Here is an 11504-nt window from a genome sequence, read left to right as displayed (position 1 = left end):
GAAACTGAATAGCAAAACAAGAAAGGAAAATCCTCCGCAGAGGCCTAATCCTCACGACGGAGGCCTACGAGAAAAACTCGTCCAATAAACTGATCACTCCAAGATGCTTTTCAACGCCTGGGGTCCTCTCTATTTATATGAAAACTAATGCAACAATATAGGAATAAAGAAGCTGAAATAACAACCTAACAATCTACTGATTTGTCTCCCCCATATCTCTCCATCGGTTAGCTTGCATAGTTGTCCAAGTCAGCCATCATTTGAGGGACTATTCTGCTGACTCATACTTGGCCAAACCACTTCCCTATTTGTGTGCTTGTACAATCTCCACTTCGTATCAACTGCCTCACCCTCAAAACAACCTTGTCCTCAAGGCTAGACGAATTCACAGATGAAGATCAGGTGGTGGCTAAAACTCAAGCTTGTAGATGTTAATCTGTCGGTGTGGTCGATGCCCTAGCTGATTCCCTGGCTTGTGTGAAGAGGCACCGAATAGAGACCTAGAGAAACACAATTCCTTGGCACTAGGCTTCATCTGCTGTTCCGACGAAACATGAGATAAGTTGTTGAATTCGAGTACAGGTGATGAGGGCAGGGGAGGTGCTGGTGGCGCCGAAACAGGCACTATCCCCATATATGGGTCTTCGAAAACATCAGGCACTTTCAAACCACACTCTGATGCTGTCTCCCCAAGGATTGGAACTTTATGTTCCTTAGGTGGTTGTCCGTTAGAGGCAACAGACAGTTTGGGGAATGGAACCTCATATGGTGGGTTCTTTGACGCCATGGCTGCGGAAGGATACGGGCTAACAACTGCGGCTGTTGCTGCGGTAATATTGTTAGCTGTGGGTGAGATTTTGGGCTGTTTTTCGGCAATGCGGACAGCAACAATAGGGCCTTCACTGCTGTGTTTGGATTCGTCCAAAACTCCGTTTCCCCCGAAACGCTTCATTAACTCCCGTGCGAACCGGGCCTAGGGAAGATCCTGAACCCGTTTCCGCAGCAGCTGGTACCAAGGAAGGGCTGCGCCTGCCAGGGCCACCATGGCCACGCCCACCCGATTTTCTGGCGTAGTTTCTGAGATAAAAAAATATTGCTCCGCTCTTACTAGCCACGCGAGGGCGTCAGTGCCATCAAAAGTCGGCATAGGTGATGTTGAGTTGTTGTCGGTTGACACCGAATTCGATTCCCGATTTTCAGAGGACGCGTCGTCCTCCGGTGGTATTTTGGACCTGTGATTGAGGGTCGCGAAACCCGCACGCATTTCTACTATCAAGGCGTCGAGTTTCGACTCCAACGCCGAGACCCTTTTGTCCGTCTGCTGGAAATGGGCGTTGAGTGCTTCGGTAGCCTTCTCCAAACCGTCTAGGCGTGAATCTCCCCTAGAGTTGACCATCGTTCACCGCACCAATTGTTAAAAGTTAAGGCCGTCGATCCTATGCAAGCACGAGATATGCTCGACGAATTGACACGCAGCGTACTCACACACCAACTATTTGGTAAATTGCCACAATGAAATAACAAGATCCTTTTGGAATTGAACTCTCGGCTTTATTGAAAGAAACTGAATAGCAAAACAAGAAAGGGAAATCCTCCGCAGAGGCCTAATCCTCACGAAGGAGGCCTACAAGAAAAACTCGTCCAATAAACTGATCTCTCCAAGATGCTTTTCAATGTCTGGGGTCCTCTCTATTTATATGAAAACTAATGCAACAAAATAGGAATAAAGAAGCTGAAATAACAACCTAACAATCTACTGATTTGTCTCCCCCATATCTCTCCATCGGTTAGCTTACATAGCTGATCAAGTCGGCCATCATTTGAGGGACTATTCTGCTGACTCATACTTGGCCAAACCACTTCCCTATTTGTGTGCTTGTACAATCTCCACTTAGTATCAGTTAATCTCGAGATATAAACTTGCAAATAGAACAACCTCTAAATAGTGTTAATAATTATGGAAAATATACAATAGTGGCAAAACTTGCTTATTTTTGGTGGACCGAGGGAGTATTGGATCTCGTATTTTACTATACATGTCGATAGTCCTGTTTCGGTGCACGCGTGACAGCAAAAATTGTGCATGGACGAAACATCCTACAGAAAATCGGTATATATACCATTAAGATCATATATTATCCAACCACATATATATATAATTATTCTTGCAAATACATTATGAAAATTGAAATGAGTCGTTATAATAAATGTGGGGATCTGATCAGAGTGCCTAATAAAGACAGAGGGACGTAAATGCATGTCAGAATCGTGCATGGAACCTTAAAGAAAATGTGATTGTGTAATGAGAATTGGACGATAGAGATGAGATTCAACCACCATCATTCAATTCCAATACATTTCCTCCCTAATCTGCCACATCTCATTGCTCCATACCTATTGTTGCATATTTATATCATCTTATCTTTATTCATTTTGAGCTCAATAATTTCCATATATTTTGTTCATAAGCTAGGACACTTGTCTATTCCAAAGAGACTTTTCTTTTCTTGACGAGCTAGAAGAGTCGAGGAGGAACTTGGTGTTTCATCAATCGGACATTTTGTCCACATTTAGGGTTCATGACAATTTCATTAAAATTAGATCTGATTGCTACACATGCTTTGTCAATGTTTGCATTCAGACATTGTTGTAACTTAAATATTTTTTGGAACAACGTAGTGTATGGAGTACATATTTTTGTTATAACTTTTACACGGTATAGCTTTCGGCTGCCGAAATGAATGGGATGTATTAATTGATGTTCTCATGGGGTGCAACACTAGAACCTTCTATGGAATCACCCATTCTAGTACTACTTTCGCCCAAACACTATTTTCCATGGGATCCGGTGCATTAGTGCTGGTATGGTCGTATCCGATGTTCAAAAATAAGTTGGTGGGGCTGAAGTTCCTAATCGAAAAAATCCTATGTGTTCATATAGAGTTTATCATAAATTTTGACAATAATTTGAGAGGTAGCCAAATATTGTGTAGGTGTGGCAATTAGGCAACTAGTATAAGATAAACTACCTTGTAGATGTTTGTGGTGTCGAAGAGCTTAGTTAATTTATTTCCTTTTTTAGGTAGTGGCGTCCTACTATTTCATCTGAAAATATTTCTTGTTGCAAGGGGAAAAGTGTATAAAGATGGATTGTATAAAAACAAGAAACAAGGCATTTGTGTAGGAAATAGCTATCTGTACAGAAAAAAGGCACTCCTACCATATTAATTCTACCAATAAAGTGAGGCTCATGTTATTTTATACACTAATACTTTTTTACCAACTAAATTTACTAAATAATTAGTACTATTAAATTTTTATGCTAATCAAAAGATGATAAACAAGTGATAGACATTGGTAGTATATGACAAGAAGGAAATATTTTTTTTAAATGTAGCCTTTTCACTTTCAACGGCGCATGTTTATGCGGTGAGGAGTCTGTATGGATTAAGATAATAGATTGGCCTCAATGAAATAAACTTTAATTTTGGGTCCTTTTTATAGATCTATATTTATTAATATGAATGTTTTGTAAGTGATCAAGTTAGAAATCTAATTGGTCCAATCGATTATTTCATCCATTAAATCACAAGTTTTGACTCCCACAATTTGGAACTCTGAAATTTGTGTGAAAATTCTAAACTAGAGTAACACACAAAACAACACTATCTGCACCCAGTAAAAGTGATGTCATTTCTTATAGTATAAATCATGGAACTGTGAAAAATATCAAATTTCGTGAAAGTTTATGATTTTATGATCAATACCCCCATATAAATTACCAATCTTGAATATTCCAATCATGTTGGGTACTGATTTTGGGATTGTATGGAGAAGCATCATTTTTGTTAAAAATAACTACATTGGTGAATTTAGATCCTATTTTTGAAAGCATAAGTTTGTGTTATTGTCGGTTGAAGGAAGTTGTCACGTGAAATTCAAATTCAACATGACATGTTTATACCATGTTCCGAAAATAAATTAGTTGAACCACCACAAGGTAGTTGATGCATTAAAATTATGAAAACGGAAAAGAAGAAAAAAACTAAACCAAACCACAATTTATACCCTTTTTAATTCCATTTTGGTATGCAATATTTAATTATGCACAGGGAATAGTAGTTTTGAATATGCACCTTAATTCAAGTAAGAGATCATCATATAAATCGTGGAATTGTAACATGAAATTTAGAGTTGTCAAAGAAAGTAGTATAAAGTATATCAAATGATTAAATTCTAAAACGATAAGAAAACAAACATCATGATAATTGATATCCAAGGTTTCGGCATTTGAAATAATTTGGTCCTAAAAGTTAGTGGCAATATCATAACTTTGTTTCTACACTTTTTAAACTATACTTCAAACCTTGGCTCGATTCCTTTCCAATACTCCATGTCACCAAAATAATGTTGTCGTAATGATTTTTAAACATCACTTTTCTCCATCAAAACATGTAGAAGCAATGCGTAATTTAGATTTCAGTCACAACTCAAATTTTTATAAGCCAGATCAATCGACCTCATTTTTAAAATTTGTTATATTTATAAAATCAAAATAAATAATAAAAATTTCCAAAAATAATTGATTAAAATTTAAAAATTGCATAAATTAAATAATATAAATCACAAATAAAATAAAAAAAGAATTATGGGCACTTGTAATTTGGGCGATTAATGTTTTTGAGTAACGAACATGGCACATTTAATTTTAGTTATAAATTACTATAATCATAAGTTCTTACAAAAAGGAAAATTTACAATCCAAACATAAGTTATAAAATGATCAGACATATCGGATCCATTCTACCGATATGCAATCAATGGATTGATTACGAAAATAAAGCGAATATTATTTTATTTCTTCTTTCTGTTTTCAAAAGTGAATGGGTTGCACGATTTGTGATCAATGGGGCTATTTGTTATCATGATTTTTAGTGGTCTCTTATTTTTCTCTTCGTCTTTTGTTGGAAGCATCGATTATACTTTTCTTAGTATTTTTCCCAACGGCATAGTGAGGAAGTTTTGGACTAATAAAAAATAGCTCATCTCACTCATGTCCTACAATTAACCAAGACAATTCAAATTCGATTCGAACACTAGATAACAAAAATTAGAGTTCTAATACATCGAGTCAAATACACAAATTTATTTTCATACTGTATGATATTTTATATAGTTGAATTTAATCCATTCATTTTGTATATACATAGATTAACGAAATGTTATATACTTTTGAATGGCTTATGCAAGCATTGAGTACTGTTTGGGGTTTGGAATAAGAGAATCTAGGAAACATTACTCATGGGTCGGACATGGTGAATAAGATCGTCGCTAGTACAGTCATAAGATAAGGGTTGTCCAGGCATCCAACAGTCTTCACTGACAATGGAAGGCAAACCCAACCCTTCAGGTGGAATTGCACATCGTAGTATCAAAGACTTTCTAAATTTAAATACCGAATTTAGTGATATTTTTCAATGATAAGGTCGATCAATCCTCGACTCCACCTAAATCCTTCATTGGGTTGGTACGTATATGGAACCATAGTTTTCTTGTTTAACTGAGTTTGGCATACATTAGATGATTAGATTGAACAAGGGACACTATAAGAAAAATACAGGTACAATTACACTGAATACATTACTTTTTTTTGGTGAAATGATGTGGAATCTTACTGATCACACACATGTGCTACAATTATGTCAATATTCAACCACTATATTAGAATATGCAGTCCCATATATAGAGAGTGATATATTTCAAACGCATCAATTTAATGGAATGAGATGCATCAATTATTCATCACACTGCCTAAACAATTTGAATGTTCCTACGGTAAATCCAATATTAGTTTAATATGAATGATTAGTTAGGTGATTTGAACGCTAATTTTAGTTGGAGTGGGATTTTTAATAATCTTACACTTAATGACAATAATTGGGTTGATTTTAAGGACTATTCCACGTTACATTTAATATTAATACTATGTAGATATATTTTTAACATACACAAAGCGCATCACATGACCATACGAGATTATGAGTTTTCTAAGGATAAATTAGTGAAGTAGTCAAAAAAAGGAAGAAGAAATTAGTGAAACGAATCTTTATGAATAATTAATAACATCGGGAAAAATGAATTAAAAAGTGCTAAAAAAGTTTCAATTTTTAATTATGTTATGTGTGTTTCCTTTACTCACTCTCTCTCCAGTCTCTGTTTCAGAATCTTAGATTTGATTTTGATTAGATTATTTAATTTATAGTACTGCTAAAAAATTAATGCTAAGACAATCTCATTTTGGATCTTTCTATTCTATTCTATTCTCTAATTTCGTGGCCTTCATGTGAAACTCTTTTTGTCCATTTTTTCATCTTCAATCAATCAAATAATTTTGGTTATTTTCAATATTGAATATATATTCCTATTTGTCCATATAATGCACAAAATATATCCTAAAGGTCACCAAGAATGGAAAAAGAAAGGATGTGAGTCATGTGACAGTACATTATCCTAAAATATTAATTTTTTAAATTCAATACTAATAATAAGGCGAGTGAAACATTTTCAATCATTTATTTCGTAGGGGGGGGACTGATTATTGATTTTTCAATTTAATAATATGGTAAGTGTCCAAATCAAATTGTCTTTTTAATAGGTGTATTGGGAATCTCCAAGTGGGACTAAATAAACCATTTTTTGATCTTATTAATTATTAATATCATGACTATTATTTCAATCATATTCCGAAGTCAAAAAGGAAAATTGGGTTGGGTGTTGGAGATCACATTACTATATTTTTCTAATACACTAGACTTTATTTATATATAAAAGCTGGTTAATAGTGAAGCACTGAATTAATGCCACATTTGTTTATATTGCAAGTGAATGAACAATTAAATAAGCTCTAATTTTGTTTTCAATTTAATGCATATAGAGACATAATATATAGTCCAAAATGCTCAAAGCTGCTCCATGTGTTCTTGCTTTGACAAATGCTAGTTAGAAGACAAAGTGCATATGTTGAGGCGGAAGCTCTAATTTTGTTGGTCAAATTTAATTTAGATTAATTAATATATGTATATTCTCGAGGTTTGTTTTGTCTTCGTTTAAAATACATTTTCTATATTTATTGTGAATACCTTAATATAAATTTTATACATAGTTTGCATTATCTGTTAATTAAAAAATGCGGCACCTTATCGAGTTGCAACGTGTCATTCTCTATTAAAGATCAATAGTTGTTATTTAAATGTTATAGCTATAATAAAAGGACGCGAAGTCACATACGAATACATTAAATAATTTCTAAGTAGGTACTCACCAAAAATATCTACCAATCAAAATTAATGGCGAGATGTAACCCATTCATGCACAGATCCATTTCAATTAGAAAAACAAAACGAATATAATTTTATAAATACTAGAGTATATATACTTATAATATATCTATGTGTGTGAAAACATCATGTGTGGTAAGGTTCACCATATGAAAACTGCAACCAACGCCGACTAAACTCCACACTGCATGTGTTTTGCGTATTCTACGTGTATATTTGTATCTTAAAAAAAATATTAATCGATTATTGATTAAGATATGAAACATGCAATTAATTATCCTTATCATAATTGTTTGGCCCATAAGGATTGAGTCCATATAAATTATTCTTTCCACATGTAGATATTTCTTTAACAATACCTCTTGACTAATTAATTAATTGTTTTACTTCGTTGAATCGAACACAATCCTAGTATAAAAACTTCTAGAATAAATTTTCAGAATATATCAACTTTTAAAAATTATACTCTATAAAACTATCGAATATCGATCTTTACTAAATACAACCACACGATTATTCGTGTTCCCATTGTGATAGGGTCCTCGATCTAGCAAATATCGCCGAAGATCATCTCCAATATTTTAGAGTATCTTTTATTTTATTTAGTTATCTTTATTTATTTTCCATATCTTTTGTAATCTTTTATTTTAATTATGTTTCTTGATTAGCAAGACATATGTTAGGTTTAGAATCTATCGTATTTTCATTCATTGAGAAATAAAGTATATAACTTATTCTCATTCTGAATCTGCCGGAAATCGCCCCCAAGCACCTCAACTAGGGTTTATCTTGTTCTTCTGCACACTTCAAACGTTCGTGCTCTAATTCGATAGAACTAGGTTCTATCAATTGGTGTTTTCATTGCTCACTCTTCCTCCAACAAAATCGATTTCTCCCTCTCCAAACTCACGCCAGATTTCTCCCTCTCCAACCAGACGCATTTTCTTTTTCTCATCTCTCAAAACCGCTCTCCCGCAAATTCATTTTTTCAATTCCCTCACACACTCAACCTACCATTCTACCCAAGTCACACTTACGCTCAATCTCTCTCCAAATTGTTTCCCAAATCCACTTTCGCCAGATTCTCGACGAACTATGGAATCACAACAACACGCTCTCGAGATTCTCATGGACTTACGCCGTCTAGTCGCTGCTCACGGCGAATTTCTAGCTAAGTTCGGACAGCATACCGAGGAGGCTCCGGAAAGCCTTGACGAGTGTTCACCTCCGCAGCGTTGGTCTCCCCCTCCGTCGGTCACTCAGGAACCGATGGGTTTCAAGTCTTCTTCCATGCCTCGCCTCAAACCTCCACGTTTTGACGGAAAAATGGCCCTGGATTGGATCTCTAAAGTCCAAGAGTATTACAACCACTACCACACTCCGCTCGATGATCGCCTTTATCGAGAGGTTTGTAGAGCACGCGAAGATTGAACGGAGCAAAAGAGATAATTCCCTAGTTGAAGTTCTAGGGTTTTCGGAACAAGAATGAGAATAGAAGTTTATTTCATATTTCTCAATGAATGAAAATACGATAGATTCTAAACCTAACATATGTCTTGCTAATCAAGAAACATAATTAAAATAAAAGATTACAAAAGATATGGAAAATAAATAAAGATAACTAAATAAAATAAAAGATACTCTAAAATATTGGAGATGATCTTCGGCGATATTTGCTAGATCGAGGACCCTATCACATTGTCATGCACAATTATGAAATTCGCAACAATTTTGGAAAAAGCAAAAAACAAAATAAAAGACTTATTAGTAGTCGGTTACCCAATCCAGAGAGTTTTATTACAAATTTTTTAATAAGTTGAATACTTGTGATAGTGTGTGACAAGTAAAAGTGAAGAAAAGGGTACACGTCTTGCTTTATACCCTCCGTTTCTCTATAGTTGAGTCATTTTTCCATTTTGGGAAGTTTCCTCATAGTTGAGTCATTTCCTTAAATAGTAACTTTTTTTCTCTTTCCTACTTTATTCATTCTTACTTTATTCACTTTCTACTTTATTCTCTCTACTTTTTTCCCTCTCTTACTTTTTATCTATTTATTTAATACATTCAACATCCTTTTCTTAAACTCCGTGCCGAAAAGTTTTGTCTCAACTATGAATAAACGGAGGGAGTAAATGGTTAGTAATGACTAAAAGTTACTTCCTCCGTCCCAGATAGTTCGTCTCACTTCCTTTTTCACACTCATTTTGCAAAAATAATAATAAATAGTTAAAGTGGAGAGAAAGTAGAGTAAAAGAGATAATAATGTAGAGAATAGTCTTACCTACATTATTCTTTCTCTTATTTTATTTTTTTTTAATTTTACCTATTTATTATTATTTTTGCAAAATGAGTGTGAAAAAGGAACTGAGACAAACTATTTGGGACGGATGTACTAATAGAAGTGAGATTTTCACTGTATCCAAGGTCCACTTGTATTGTCATCACAAGCAAACTAGTTCCAAAATGGATGATTTATTTTGTGCTCACAACCCCATAAAAATGCTTCGCACTCCAAACATTTGGTTTAACAAAGTATGTACGAGTTGTATTAATTAATTTCGTTTGTGAAATCAGTGGGGACATGTATTGATAGGGACATGATATCCTATTTTATTTCGAAGGGAGCTGATATTCTTTCCGTATATTTATTTATGTTTTAGTATTATTTAGTTGTTATGATTTTATTTATTTTTTATAGTGGTTAGGATTTGATTTGCTTTTGATTTACTTTCTTAGTTTATAGGAGATCTTTTTGTACAACACATATTATAAATATGTGCGGAGTCTTTTATTATTATCAAGGCAGAATGAAGAATTAAATTATTAATCTCGTTCTCTCCTTATAATATGTGCGGAGTCTTTTATTATTTTCAAGCAGAATGAAGAATTAAATTATTAATCTCGTTCTCTCCTTCGATTCTCCTTCTTGGAGAAACCGCCAATCTACACTATTTTCCTCTATTTGTGCTCTCTTTTCCTATAATATATTCAATAGGAATTAATCTCATATTAATTCCTATAATGTATCCTACTTCTGAATCATTCTCCTTTATTATACTCCTATTAATAAGTTTTCAAACGTTATAAGTCAGACAATATTCATACTACTATTATACTCCTAATTAGCAAAATTTATTTTGGATTCTAAATGTAAATTAAGTACACATAATACTTGATTTGAAGAATGATGGAATTAAACGTTATAATCAGTTTGATTTCTTTATGATCTAATACTATGAGAATACGAATTTTCTCGTCACTTATTATATACTAAGAGATCTTTGACAATGTATAAAAGTTTTCATCTTCCAAATTGTAACCGTTTGGAATTCATTTGCCAACTGTGTTTGAAAGGAGATACTGTTAGGACATTAACAATAAAAGGGTCATTCCACGTCAGCATTTTATCCTTGGGCCATTCCATTCCACGTTAGAATTTTCAATGGCCTATATCCTTCTAATGGAAGGGCCATTCCAAAGGGTCTATCTCCTTTCATTTCATTTCCACGTCATCATTATTTTGTTTTAATTTTTTTACACTTCTATATTTAATATGTTATTAATTTAAATAAATTAAAATGTAAAAACATTAACACGCAAATCTTCATTGTATTACAATAGGGTAGTGATTTAGAGACATAATGTCTTCATGCCATAATACCCTTATATTTTTTTTCATACATATATTTTATATTGAGACTGATTTGTCCTAATATTATATTAAATGGAAACATATCTACTTAAGGAAAGCTAAATCAAATTAAATATCATTATACAAATCATATTCATTAATTAGAGATAAACTAAAATCATGCCTACATGAAAGTAATAAACGTATTTTAAAAAAAATCATAGGTTATATACCATTTGCGTCATGTTAATTTAACACTAATAGTATTTTAGAAAAAAACATTAATTTAGATTATAATTAATTATTATAGTAGCATTAATTAACACATTAAATAACTAAATTATTATATCTAATTATAAATAATTTGATACTTAACATAGTCTATATGTTTTTTTCAAATAAATTCTATTAATAAGTTGATAGTTTGATTTCTAGTTTTTTAGCCTGTTCCTTTTCGATAAAATTTTTGAAATATGCTAGTAATAGTTTTTTTATTTTAATTGACTACTACTACAAAGACTTTGTCACTCGACGCA

The sequence above is a fragment of the Salvia splendens genome, chromosome 17, assembly GCF_004379255.2.
Source record: "Salvia splendens isolate huo1 chromosome 17, SspV2, whole genome shotgun sequence".
Classification (NCBI taxonomy): Eukaryota; Viridiplantae; Streptophyta; class Magnoliopsida; order Lamiales; family Lamiaceae; genus Salvia; species Salvia splendens.
This window is presented reverse-complemented; position numbering follows the sequence as displayed.